The 12,840-nt window shown below is 39.6% G+C and overlaps 1 long non-coding RNA gene across 1 annotated transcript in view; it reads left to right on the top strand.

Annotated features, from left to right (window-relative positions):
- LOC114904280 overlaps window positions 1-12,840 on the top strand; it is a 139,907-nt gene that overhangs the window by 17,910 nt on the left and 109,157 nt on the right. The window lies entirely within an intron of this gene.

Here is a 12,840-nt window from a genome sequence, read left to right as displayed (position 1 = left end):
ATTCACAGAGCTCAGAGTGCTGTAGAGCAAAGATTCAAACTGATGTTGGTTTTAACCTGGTGGTGAATACATTCCTACACTTCTTGGTGGGGTGCGGGGACAGATGGGGACAATTCTTTCATGCAACCAAAATATAGTGATTTCCCATGCTCTGGTGTGGACACAGCCAAGTTCCATCTGCAACATGACCTTCAGATGCAGGTAAAAAGGTTTTAACTCCTTTAGAGACCTGGGTATATCCACATGCTGCTGCAACATTTGAGTGGAAAGTAAAAAATATGGTGCTTGTTCCAGATATTTTTTTCCTTATTGAGCATATAGATGTTTCAATGTCTTCAAGTATTGGGCACCAAATAGCAAAAGAAAAATCCAGGTGATAGATTACATTTTTCCCTTTACATCTACACATTTTTGTGGGGCATATGAAATGGTGTGCTGCAGGGATCTATTTCTAGTTTGAATGAATAAACTAACCCATGAGTGTTTTTCTATTTTCTCCAGCAAAATAGAAAATAGCCACACACCACACAATCTCAGGGCTTGATATTTTATCTCACCTTGCCATGAAAAAGCTAGGTATATTATTTGGCAGAAAGAATAGAGGTTATTTGTAGGGTGGGGAAAGGGAGGGACAGTGTTGTTTCTTCATGATATGTAGAAGATCTTTGGAAATATTTGAGAAAAGGAATAGATCATTTGGAAAGAACAAGGCTGAGGAGTCACACTGATCTTCCATTTACTAGCTATGTGATGTTGAGAAAATTGCAAAACCTCTCTGATCTTTGATTGGAGGTCAGAGAGAGCAAAATTCTCTCAATTGCTGTAAGGACTAATGAGATGGCATTTGTGAAGTCCCTAGGTAGCTTATATTGACACCTCATTTCATAACACTGTTCTAACCTCTTTATATAAATCAATTCACTTTAGCCAAAAAGTAACCCTATGAGATAGGAACTGTCATTTTACAAATGAGGAAACAGAGCCTCAAAGAGGTCAGGATAGTTGTTTTGTAAATGACAGAACTGGAATTTGATCCCAGGCAACTTTACCTTGAAATCAATGTTTTTAACCATTGTACCGTACCACTTCTAATATATCATAAATGATTTATAAATGCCTGCCATTTTAGGATTATCTGTTGCAGAGTTAGCCAAGTTCTCTGAACAAGTTCTTCACAATCAGAATACTCATAGGTGTAATCCCTAATAGTGGCCCAAGAGGTTTCAGACTTGTGTTCCAAACATTTGATGTACCTCAAGCATGATTCACCTGAACATGAAGGAGAATACAGTATAGAAGTAGAGAACGTGGGCTTTGGAGTCTGGCTGTATTTAGGTCTAAAGCCCATTTTGCCACCTAGTAGATGAGTGGCCCAAGCTAAGCTAAGTAATGTAAGACATTGGACCTTGGATACTCAACCAAGAGAGCACCACAGAGTGTGTGTTTTAATGATGATGGGGATGGTGGGGGGCAATACTGGTATTTGAATGGGTGGGGGTCAGGGATGCAACACAAGAACTGTCCTGTACAATGAAAAATTATCGTGCATTCTATATGACTTTTGAAAGTCCACCAGGTAGTTAGGTAGATTAAAACCTCTTTATAATTATATGTACCTAGATTCAAGTCCATTTTACATATAAACATGTGGCTTTTATCTCACTGCTTTAAAATGCACTGAATTTTTCAGAAATACACCTTCTCTGTAAATTGGGGAAGACAGGTTTTTAAAATCTTACCAAGTCAATTATACTTCAGTTAAAATAAAAATATTACAAAGGGTTATTAGTTACAGAAACACCCCCTACTGGTGTGGTTTTTTGTTTTTTGGGGTTTTTTTGGCTGCATTGGGTCTTCGTTGCTGCGTGCGGGCTTTCTCTAGTGTGGCGAGCGGGGGCTGCTCTTCATTGAGGTGCGCGGGCTTCTCTCATTGCGGTGGCTTCTCGTTGCGGAGCATGGGCTCTAGGCACGTGGACTCAGTAGTTGTGTCTCTCAGGCTCCAGAGCGCAGGCTCAGTAGTTGTAGCACACGGGCTTAGTTGCTCTGCAGCATGTGGGATCTTCCCAGACCAGGGGTCGTACCCATGTCTGCTGCATTGGCAGGTGGATTCTTAACCACTGTGCCACCAGGGAAGTCCCCCTACTGGTGTTTATACTGCCAGTAAAATATATCTGTTTCAGCCTGTATTTTTGGCTGTTCCATTTATGGTGATTTTATGTATGGATATAGGTATCTTACTACTTCATTATATCTTCTTATAATGTCATGTCAGACATTATAACTTAATTATGGGAAATAGTTATTACTATTATCACAGTAGTACTTAACTTGCGCATAATAGTTATTACTTTATTGTAATCTATTATCTTTAATTTCTCTTCTGTATCACGATTAGGGCATTGCACTGATTTTATAAAAATTATGTATATAGATAATTTATATTATTTATGAACTTCATTTCAGGATGATAAAGGGAATATTATAAAATATGTGTTATAAAAAGAGGCATTGGATCAATAGGATTTAAAATAACTACTGTCATCAGTGCTCCTGGGATTAGAAAGTCTACAGTGGCTAATGGGTTGAATGTTGGACCCTAGAATTGAATCCAAGGTCACAGAGCAAGAATTAGAACGTTTGCATTGTAGAAATGTTGACTGCATTAGAACTCTGACTCTGAGCAGGGTTTCCCCACACTAGTTTTTCTGGTAACCCATGAGCACATATAAAGAGCCTTTGGGTTTGGGAGGGAAAGCTGAGGTTAATATGCAAAGTTTGAGTACCCTAATATGTCACTTCTATTGGTGGTTTTGTTTGTTCATAGCCCTAAATTAATTTCTTAAGTTTGTTCATTCAGCTTGGAGCTCTATGAAGGAAGAAGATAAAACACAGTAATTAGCTTATTGCCCTGTCATTATTGAAAGCCTGTGTTGGCAGTCCCTAGAGGTATCTTCCCTTTGTGTAACACTCTTGGAAGAAAATGTTACTTTATACATAGCTTAATTTTGCTTGTTTTATGGCATGCCACATGATCCTGCCACCAAACTGTGGGTTAGGACAGGCAGCGGCACCCTCCCCTTAGCTTTAGATGAGTGAATTGAGTCTCTTAGCTTCACCATGATCAGCATGGTTCAGAAAAATATCTCAATAAATTTAAGCCATTGATTGACAAAGCAAATTCCATCAAAATCTGCAACGATCCTCCAACACATAGATGATAAAATTCAAATTCTCTAGAATGGTGCTTGAGCCCTGTCCTATGATTCCCCCCATTGATGCAGCCTCATCTCCCATCCCATCTCCTCCAGGTCCAATCCAGCCACACAAACTATAGGAGATGCATTACCCAGCAGGACCTCCCATCTAAACTGTTTCCAACACTGGGTTTCCTAGACTACTCAATATTAAATTTACCCTCAATATTACCCTCAGTATTAAAGACCCAGCTCAAATGAGAAGCATTCCTATTTCATCACCTTTCTTACCTTTCCCCTCCATATTCCAGTGTCTCCCCACCATATCACTTGTTACTTTAGAGTGTCATTAGTGATGAGCCTGTTTCTGTGGACCCGACCCAATCAAGTAGTTTTTCAAAGGAAAATACTTTTCATACTTATCTTGTATTTCTAGAGTCAAGAACAGAGTTTGGGACATTGCAGCTTGGTCCTATTCAGTGAAGAGAGTAACTGATGACTACCCACTACAGAGTGTTTCGCCTCCTTATATTTTAGAGTAAGGAGAGAGAAGTGATATTGAAGAACTGGGAGCAGTTAATCAGAGTTACTGGTAGAATCCTGTAAAAAGTGGTATTTCCTTAAAAAATATAGGCTGGTAAGTCAACCTGGGTTGGGGTAACAGTTTTTGAGTCTTGGGCAGAAGGCTTGAGTTGAGACTTCTGGTGAGGCCATTGGTCTTTTACCAGTGGCTATGGTGCTAGAATGGCCTTCCCTCTTCCTGCTGAAGGCAACAAGGCAGCCAGAAGCGCTAAGAGGAGAGGAACCCTCTAATGCACAGCTGGCAAGAGGAGAAGTTGGTGCAAACTTTCTAGGGAGGAACTTGTACGTCTGTGTGTAGAAAATTTTATTAATAAAGATATTAGCATATTCCTTCTAGAATTATTGATATGAGAAACTGCTGAAGAAATTAAATGTTTAAAAGTAGGGACTAATTCTAGTAAATTATGTAATATCTACATGATGAAATATTGTGAACCATTAAACACTTATTCCAAATAATAATAATACCAACTGCATAGCTAGACAATTTTTAAACATTAGCTGTTTTCATCCTATTATCAAGTTTAAGATATAGTCATTATCATCCCCAGTTTACAGACAATCTACACTAAAAATAAAAAAGTAGTCTTGCTTAACATTACGTGATTAGGTAAAGCTGGGATTCAAACCAGATGTACCAAATGAAAAAGTCCATATTCTTCCCACTTTACTGAATTGCTTGTAATACTTTCAGTGAGATGGGAAAGACGTTCAGGATACAGTGCTACATGACAAAGATGATTATAGATACAGGTGCTATGTTAAGACCATGAAGGAAAAATAGAAGGAAAAAAAAAGAGGGAAATAATAAATGTGTGGTTTGGTTACACACCTTTTCTTTTCCTTGTATTTTTGTGTTCTTCCTAGTTGTTCTATAATGAGCAGGCATTACTTACATAATGCAAATATTACAATAATATAGGACAAGGAAATATTCCAGTTTTATTGTAGATATCAAATAAGATGGCATTCACTTATTTTCAGGCAGATCCTAGTGTTCCTACTGAGCAAAACTAGGCAAGAAAGAGACTTCACTACTACTTGTTCCCAGCAAGTCCTGCTGCATTTATAACAGCATCACAGAACTAAATAAAGCAGCGTGGGTCAGGAGGGACAGGGTGGTCAAGGTGACAAATGATCCAATCTGGTTGAAGGTAGTAGCAACCAAGAAAAGCCATTAGGAGCTTCCCTGGTGACGCGGTGGTTGAGAGTCCGCCTGCCGATGCAGGGGAGACGGGTTCGTGTCCCGGTCCGGGAAGATCCCACATGCCGCAGAGCGGCTGGGCCCGTGAGCCATGGCCGCTGAGCCTGTGCGTCCAGAGCCTGTGCTCCGCAACGGGAGAGGCCACAGAGGTGAGAGGCCCGCGTACCACACACAAAAAAAAGCCATTAGATTTGGTGATTAGAAGGATATTGGCAGCACGTGCCAAAGTCGGGGGGGTATCAGGTCCATAGCCAGACCACAGGGTGTGAAATAAGACAGAGAAATGAGGAAAATGTCAGCAGGTATATACCACTTTCAATCAATGGGTGAGTAATAGCATATCAATTAAAGTGTGCCCAAGTTTATATGAAGGTTGCCCATTGTGATTCAACAATCATTTTGAATTTCTCAACCGCAAATATTCATACACATTTGACAGGAGGTAGAAATTGGTGTCAGTTGTTTCTAAAGAAAGGTCTAATAAGACTGAGCCATTTTTGGATTGCCGTCTTAATACTCTGCTAATATCTGGAATACAGTGAATTTTTCAGTCTTTCAATGACCTCATCTTGAAAATGGGGTTGTCAATGCAATAGGAGACTTGGTGTGGATCAGCTACTGATTTAAATCCTTGTGAACTAAACATTCTTGCTCCATGTAGCTTTCTAAGAAAAGAATACTACAGGAAAAGCAATTGCCGTTAGCTCAGCTTGCCCTGGGAGAATTTAATGAAAAGAAGGAACCTGGAGACAAAACAGCACTTTTTAGATACAACCGGATACCTCATTTCCACGGGCTTCCCATCCTAATTTGTTAAAGCAGGATCCCTTTTTCTCCTGAGCCCAGCAAGGTTTGCCAATCTGCCTTCCTTTCTTTAAGTGGCCGCCTCCAATTTAACATATTTATTGGCATCCTCAAGTGAGCCTTCAACAGAACTGAGCCATTTAAGGGTTTGCCCTCATCTTATTATAAATTAGTTTTGAATATCTCTCAGTATGCACAACATTCCTCAGCTGCCCAAGTTAGAACTCCTCATTAGACCAGGAAGAATTTGCGTTTTAATTAGTTTTACCTCTGGTGTACAAAGCCCACTGAGATTACTACATTTAGTAAAATTTAATTAACTTGACAAAAGATCCTAATTGTTTTCGTACCACTGGTCCTTTGCAGGGCTAAAATTAATGCCCTCCAAATTAAGTGGCCACAACAAAGCTTCATTCTGACTGCCCTATATTGAAAAAAAAATTGCAAATTATAATTCACAGGAAGTTTTTCTTCATCAGACACCAGGATTGGGGTGCATAGGCAGAGATTTACAAACCCCTTAGGAAGAGCTATCCAGGGGCAGGGATGGGAAGAGGGCAGGGATGAGCCCCCTACCCCCAGCACACACACTATCTCTCTCTCAACTTCATTCTTCTGGAAAGCTTTGTGGAAATGAGATGTGGAACACATTGATTTGTTCAACTTCTCAAAGACCCAAGCAGACATAATATATCATGCGAATTAATAATGAAGGTTTATAAGTAAAAATACTGAATGAATAAATATTCATTCATTCTTTCATTTATCTTTCATTTACTCCTTTAATGTGCATTTCCCAGGTACCTTTGGGGTCAGGTGTTCACAATGGAATATCTGATCTTTAAGAACCCTGAGCCTTTGCAATGTCATTCCCAATGCGCAGCTTTCCTTTTCGTCTGCTCGCTCCATCTAATGTTCTGTAGCCTTCAAGACCAGCAGCATTTTTGTGCTCACTCCCTTGTGTTCCTGAAGCATTTTGTCTTCCTATTCTAGTAATGCTAACTGCGTTGGAAAGATATATCCTGACATCGTGTGCCCCTGCTGCTGGCTTTTGTTTCTTTGTAGCAAAGTAGGTTTTAACCTGGTCACTCTTGGACCTTGTACAAGAAAATCTTTGTATTTTGGTCTTCTCTTCAGAAGTGGTAATAGCTTCTTGGTGGAAGTTCTGAAGGACTGAATGAGAGCTTCATATAAAAAGAAATGGATGAGGTTTGGCATAGAGCTGATGCTCAGTATTTTATTTTATTTTTTTATCTTTTATTTTTATTTTAAGAACCAAGTCAGTTCCCTCACCCCTGATCCTACCAGGCCTAATTTCCGTCTCCTTCCACAGACCACCATGTAGTTTGAGAATGCACAGCTCTTATGATTAAGCCCATCTGACTCATGGTATATTTTTGACCTGAGACTATCATCATCATCGTCAATGTTACTATTTATGTAATGAACACAAGACTATGCCTGTTGCAAAAGCTGTATCCATCCATCAAGTATGGCCGAAATTTTAAAAAGAGTTAACAGTGAGTATGGGCTGCAACATTTCAAAGAGGTCCTAGTTTCTTTGTTGCAGAATCAGGCCACTCTGCCACATACTGGAATATTGTGGCTATGCCCAGAGCTTTGCTTTCTTTGCTCTGTTTCTAACCAACTACCCTTACCAAACTGGTGAGGACTCTGAAAAAGTTTTTTACTTCACCAGTCAGTGTGGTCAACTGCCTAAAAAAGTCTTTCCTCCATTTCTGAAATGTCAGGTTCCTTCTCTTGTGTTTAATGACAGCCTCCCACTCCAGGCATCCCTTTTGGAACATGTTGTTCTTCTGCTTTGGCTACCAATCACAGTATCCCATCCTCCTGAGTGTGCACATCTGACCCAGGTCTGGACACTCAGGGTGCCCCATCCCAATGGCCACAGTGACTACACGATGACGAGTCTGTTACCAGCCTGGATTGCATATAGATGAAGTAAGCTCTCCATTTCCTTCAGGTTCAGAAAACTAAGCAGGTGGAAGCCTGGAGCTGGGTATGCCTGTGTCTCTTTTTTCCAGGATAACTGACTATGGGATGGAGGGCAACTTACTGAGAGAATTAAAGCTAAGACATGTAGAAACGGAAAGGAAGGAGAAGAGACCTAGAGGGGAAGAGAGGGAGATGACAATATTCCTGAAGTCACTGGAGACATTTGGCTCCAACCTCAGACTTTCTCATTATGTGAGAAAGTAAATACTCCCCGCCCCTCCCCTCCCATCCTCCTCCTTCCCGACCCCTCACCCCTTGCCCTAGGTTAGTTTGAGTCAGATTTCTCTTATTTGCTACTGAAAATTTTTTTTTCCATTCCTTTGTACCTTCAGCCCCTTTATCATGCCTTCTTTCAAATTCTTTTCTTCAACAAGGACATGACCAGCTCCAAAGATGGTGCTGCCACCAGTGCACAGTTTTAAGGGAATGTAGGTCAAATGCTGAGTGCCTGTGAGGGTGCCGCCCTTCACCCTGCCTCCAGGCTGTGTACATCCTGAGCACCCCAGACGGGGTATGGTTTCAGGGGCTTGCTCCGTGCTCGCTGATGAATTCTGATGGGGTCAGCCTTAGAGAATCTCAGCCTCTTTCAGCACCAGGCCTTTACAAATTTGAAGGACAGCCAGAAATAAAAGAAGACTCTCCCAAACCACTGCGCTTCAAACCACACATCAGACTTACAGCTCAGAAAGGGGCTTTTTCCTGCTGAAGCAGATAGACCTTGGCAATTTCCCCTCTACAATGAAAAATCTAACTTTGGACCACATTTTAAATGAAATGAAGTAATCTTTGTTTTTCAAATACTATATATTTCTAAGGTCAACAATTAGCACAATATTTATGAACTTTGACAAGCACACATTTTAGCACAGAAGGAGCAATGTATATGTGATTGATATCCATAGTTATATCTATATCTATATATATGATTATATATATATAATCATATTTATATCCATTAGCCATAGCCATAGCCATAGCCATTACCTATATCTCCCTTCTTGCTCTAAATTTCCCAGGGATCAGATCTATAACATTTATGTTATTATAAAAAAAAAAATAATTGTCCCCAACCGTTTTTTAGTCTATCCACAACTACTCTTACTCAACAAAACTTTTTTTTCCAATTTATTTATTTTTAAATAAATCTTTATTGGAGTATAATTACTTCACAATACTGTGTTTGTTTCTGTTGTACACCAAAGTGAATCAGCCATGTGCATACATATGTCCCTGTATCCCTTCCCTCTTGAGCCTCCCTCCCAGCCTCCCTATCCTACCCCTGTAGGTCATCGCAAAGCACAGAGCTGATCTCCCTGTGCTATGCTGTCGCTTCCCACTAGCTAACTCTTTTATATTCCGTAATGTATATAGGTCGATTCTTTCATTTCGCCACAGCTTCCCCCTCCCACCCCGTGTCCTCAAGTCAGCTCTCTATGTCTGCATCTTTATTCCTGCCCTGCAACTAGGTTCACCAGTACCATTTATTTTTTCTTTTTAGAATCCATATATGTGTTAGAATACCGTATTTGTTTTTCTCTTTCTGACTTACTTCACTCTGTATGACAGATTCTAGGTCCATCCACTGCACTACAAATAACTCAATTTTGTTTCTTTTTATGGCTGAGCAATATTCCATTCTATATATGTGCCACATCTTCTTTATCCGTTCATCTTTCAGTGGACAGTTAGGTTGGTTCCATGTCCTGGTTATTGTAAATAGTGCTGCAATGAACATTGTGGTGCATGTCTCCCTTTGAATTATGGTTTTCTCAGGGTATATGCCCAGTAGTGGGATTCCTGGGTCATATGGTAGTTTTCTATTTGCAGTTTTTTAAGGAACCTCCATGCTGCTTTCCATAGTGGTTGTATCAATTTACATTCCCACCAACAGTGCAGGAGGGTTCCCTTTTCACCACACCCTTTCCAGCATTTATTATTTCTAGATTTTTTGATAATAGCCATACTGACTGGTGTGAGGTGATACCTCATTGTAGCTTTGATTTGCATTTCTCTAACAATTAGTGATGTTGAGCATCTTTGGGTGTGCCTCTTGGCCATCTGTATGTCTTCCTTCGTGAAATGTCTACTTAGGTCTTCTGCCCTTTTTTTTTTTTTTTTACATCTTTATTGGAGTATAATTGGTTTACAATGGTGTGTTAGTTTCTGCTTTATAACAAAGTGAATCAGTTATACATATACATATGTTCCCATATCTCTTCCCTCTTGTGTCTCCCTCCCTCCCACACTCCCTATCCCACCCCTCTAGGTGGTCACAAAGCACCAAGCTGATCTCCCTGTGCTATGCCACTGCTTCCCACTAGCTATCTATTTTACATCTGGTAGGGAATATATGTCCATGCCACTCTCTCGCTTTGTCACAGCTTGCCCTCCCCATATCCTCAAGTCCATTCTCTAGTAGGTCTGTGTCTTTATTCCTGTCTTACCCCTAGGTTCTTCATGAAATTTTTCTTTTCTTAAATTCCATATATATGTGTTAGCATATGGTATTTGTCTTTCTCTTTCTGACTTACTTCACTCTGTATGACAGATTCTAGGTCCATCCACCTCATTACAAATAGCTGAATTTCATTTCTTTTTATGGCTGAGTAATATTCCATTGTATATATGTGCCACATCTTCTTTATCCATTCATCCGACAATGAACACTTAGGTTGTTTCCATCTCCGGGCTATTGTAAATAGAGATGCAATGAATATTTTGGTACATGACTCTTTTTGAATTATGGTTTTCTCAGGGTATATGCCCAGTAGTGGGATTGCTAGGTCATATGGTAGTTCTATTTTTAGTTTTTCAAGGAACCTCCATACTGCTCTCCTTAGTGGCTGTATCAATTTACATTCCCACCAACAGGGCAGGAGGGTTCCCTTTTCTCCACACCTTCTCAAGCATTTACTATTTGTAGATTTTTTGATGATGGCCATTCTGACCAGTGTGAGATGATACCTCGTTGTAGTTTTGATTTGCATTTCTCTAATGATTGGTGATGTTGAGCATCCTTTCATGTGTTTGTTGGCAATCTGCATATCTTCTTTGGAGAAATGTCTGTTTAGATCTTCTGCCCATTTTTGGATTGGATTGTTTGTTTTTTTGATATTGAACTGCATGAGCTGCTTGTAAATTTTGGAGATTAATCCTTTGTCAGGTGCTTCGTTTGCAAATATTTTCTCCTATTCTGAGGGGTGTCCTTTCATCTTGTTTACCGTTTCCTTTGCTGTGCAAAAGCTTTTAAGTTTCATTAGGTCCCATTTGTTTATTTTTGTTTTAATTTCCATTTCTCTAGGAGGTGGGTCAAAAAGGATCTTGCTGTGATTTATGTCACAGAGTGTTCTGCCTATGTTTTCCTCTAAGAGTTTGATAGTTTCTGGCCTTACATTTAAGTCTTTTGAGCTTATTTTTGTGTATGGTGTTAGGGAGTGATCTAATCTCACTTTTACATGTACCTGTCCAGTTTTCCCAGCACCACTTATTGAAGAGGCTGTCCTTTCTCCACTGTACATTCCTGCCTCCTTTATCAAAGATAAGGCAACTATATGTGCGTGGGTTTATCTCTGGGCTTCCTATCCTGTTCCTTTGATCTATATTTCTGTCTTTGTGCCAGTACCATACAGTCTTGATTACTGTAGCTTTGTAGTATAGTCTGGAGTCAGGGAGCCTGATTCCTCCAGCTCCATTTTTCATTCTCAACATTGCTTTGGCTATTCGGGGTCTTTTGTGTTTCCATACAAATTGTGAAATTTTTTGTTCTAGTTCTGTGAAAAATGCCAGTGGTAGTTTGATAGGGATTGCATTGCATCTGTAGCTTGCTTTGGGTAGTAGAGTCATTTTCACAATGTTGATTCTTCCACTCCAAGAACATGGTATATCTCTCCATCTATTTGTATCATCTTTAATTTCTTTCATCAGTGTCTTATAATTTTCTGCATACAGGTCTTTTGTCTCCTTAGGTAGGTTTATTCCTAGATATTTTATTCTTTTTCTTGCAGTGGTAAATGGGAGTGTTTTCTTGATTTCACTTTCAGATTTTTCATCATTAGTGTGTAGGAATGCAAGAGATTTCTGAGCATTAATCTTGTATCCTGCTACTTTACCAAATTCATTGATTAGCTCTAGTAGTTTTCTGGTAGCATCTTTAGGATTCTCTATGTAGAGTATCATGTCATCTGCAAACAGTGACAGCTTTACTTCTTCTTTTCTGATTTGGATTCCTTTTATTTCCTTTTCTTCTCTGATTGCTGTGGCTAAAACTTCCAAAACTATGTTGAATAAGAGTGGTGAGAGTGGGCAACCTTGTCTTGTTCCTGATCTTAGTGGAAATGCTTTCAGTTTTTCACCGTTGAGGACGATGTTGGCTGTGGGTTGGTCATATATGGTCATATATGCAGAGATGCTTTCTCTGCATCTATTGAGATGATCATATGGCTTTTCTCCTTCAATTTGTTAATATGGTTTATCACATTGATTGGTTTGCATATATTGAAGAATCCTTGCATTTCTGGAATAAACCCCACTTGATCATGGTGTATGATCCTTTTAATGTGCTGTTGAATTCTGTTTGCTAGTATTTTGTTGAGGATTTTTGCATCTATGTTCATCAGTGATATTGGCCTGTAGTTTTCTTTCTTTGTGACATCCTTGTCTGGTTTTGGTATCAGGGTGATGGTGGCCTCGTAGAATGAGTTTGGGAGTGTTCCTCCCTCTGCTATATTTTGGAAGAGTTTGAGAAGCATAGGTGTTAGCGCTTCTCTAAATGTTTGATAGAATTCACCTGTGAAGGCATCTGGTCCTGGGCTTTTGTTTGTTGGAAGATTTTTAATCACAGTTGCAATTTCAGTGCTTGTGATTGGTCTGTTCATATTTTCTATTTCTTCCTGATTCAGTCTTGGCATGTTGTGCCTTTCTAAGAATTTGTCCATTTGTTCCAGGTTGTCCATTTTATTGGCATAGAGTTGCTTGTAGTAATCTCTCATAATCTTTTGTATTTCTGCAGTGTCAGTTGTTACTTCTCCTTTTTCATTTCTA

Source organism: Monodon monoceros, unplaced genomic scaffold, assembly GCF_005190385.1.
Source record: "Monodon monoceros isolate NGI ecotype Baffin Bay Population unplaced genomic scaffold, NGI_Narwhal_1 Super_Scaffold_10, whole genome shotgun sequence".
Classification (NCBI taxonomy): Eukaryota; Metazoa; Chordata; class Mammalia; order Artiodactyla; family Monodontidae; genus Monodon; species Monodon monoceros.
This window is presented reverse-complemented; position numbering and strand designations above follow the sequence as displayed.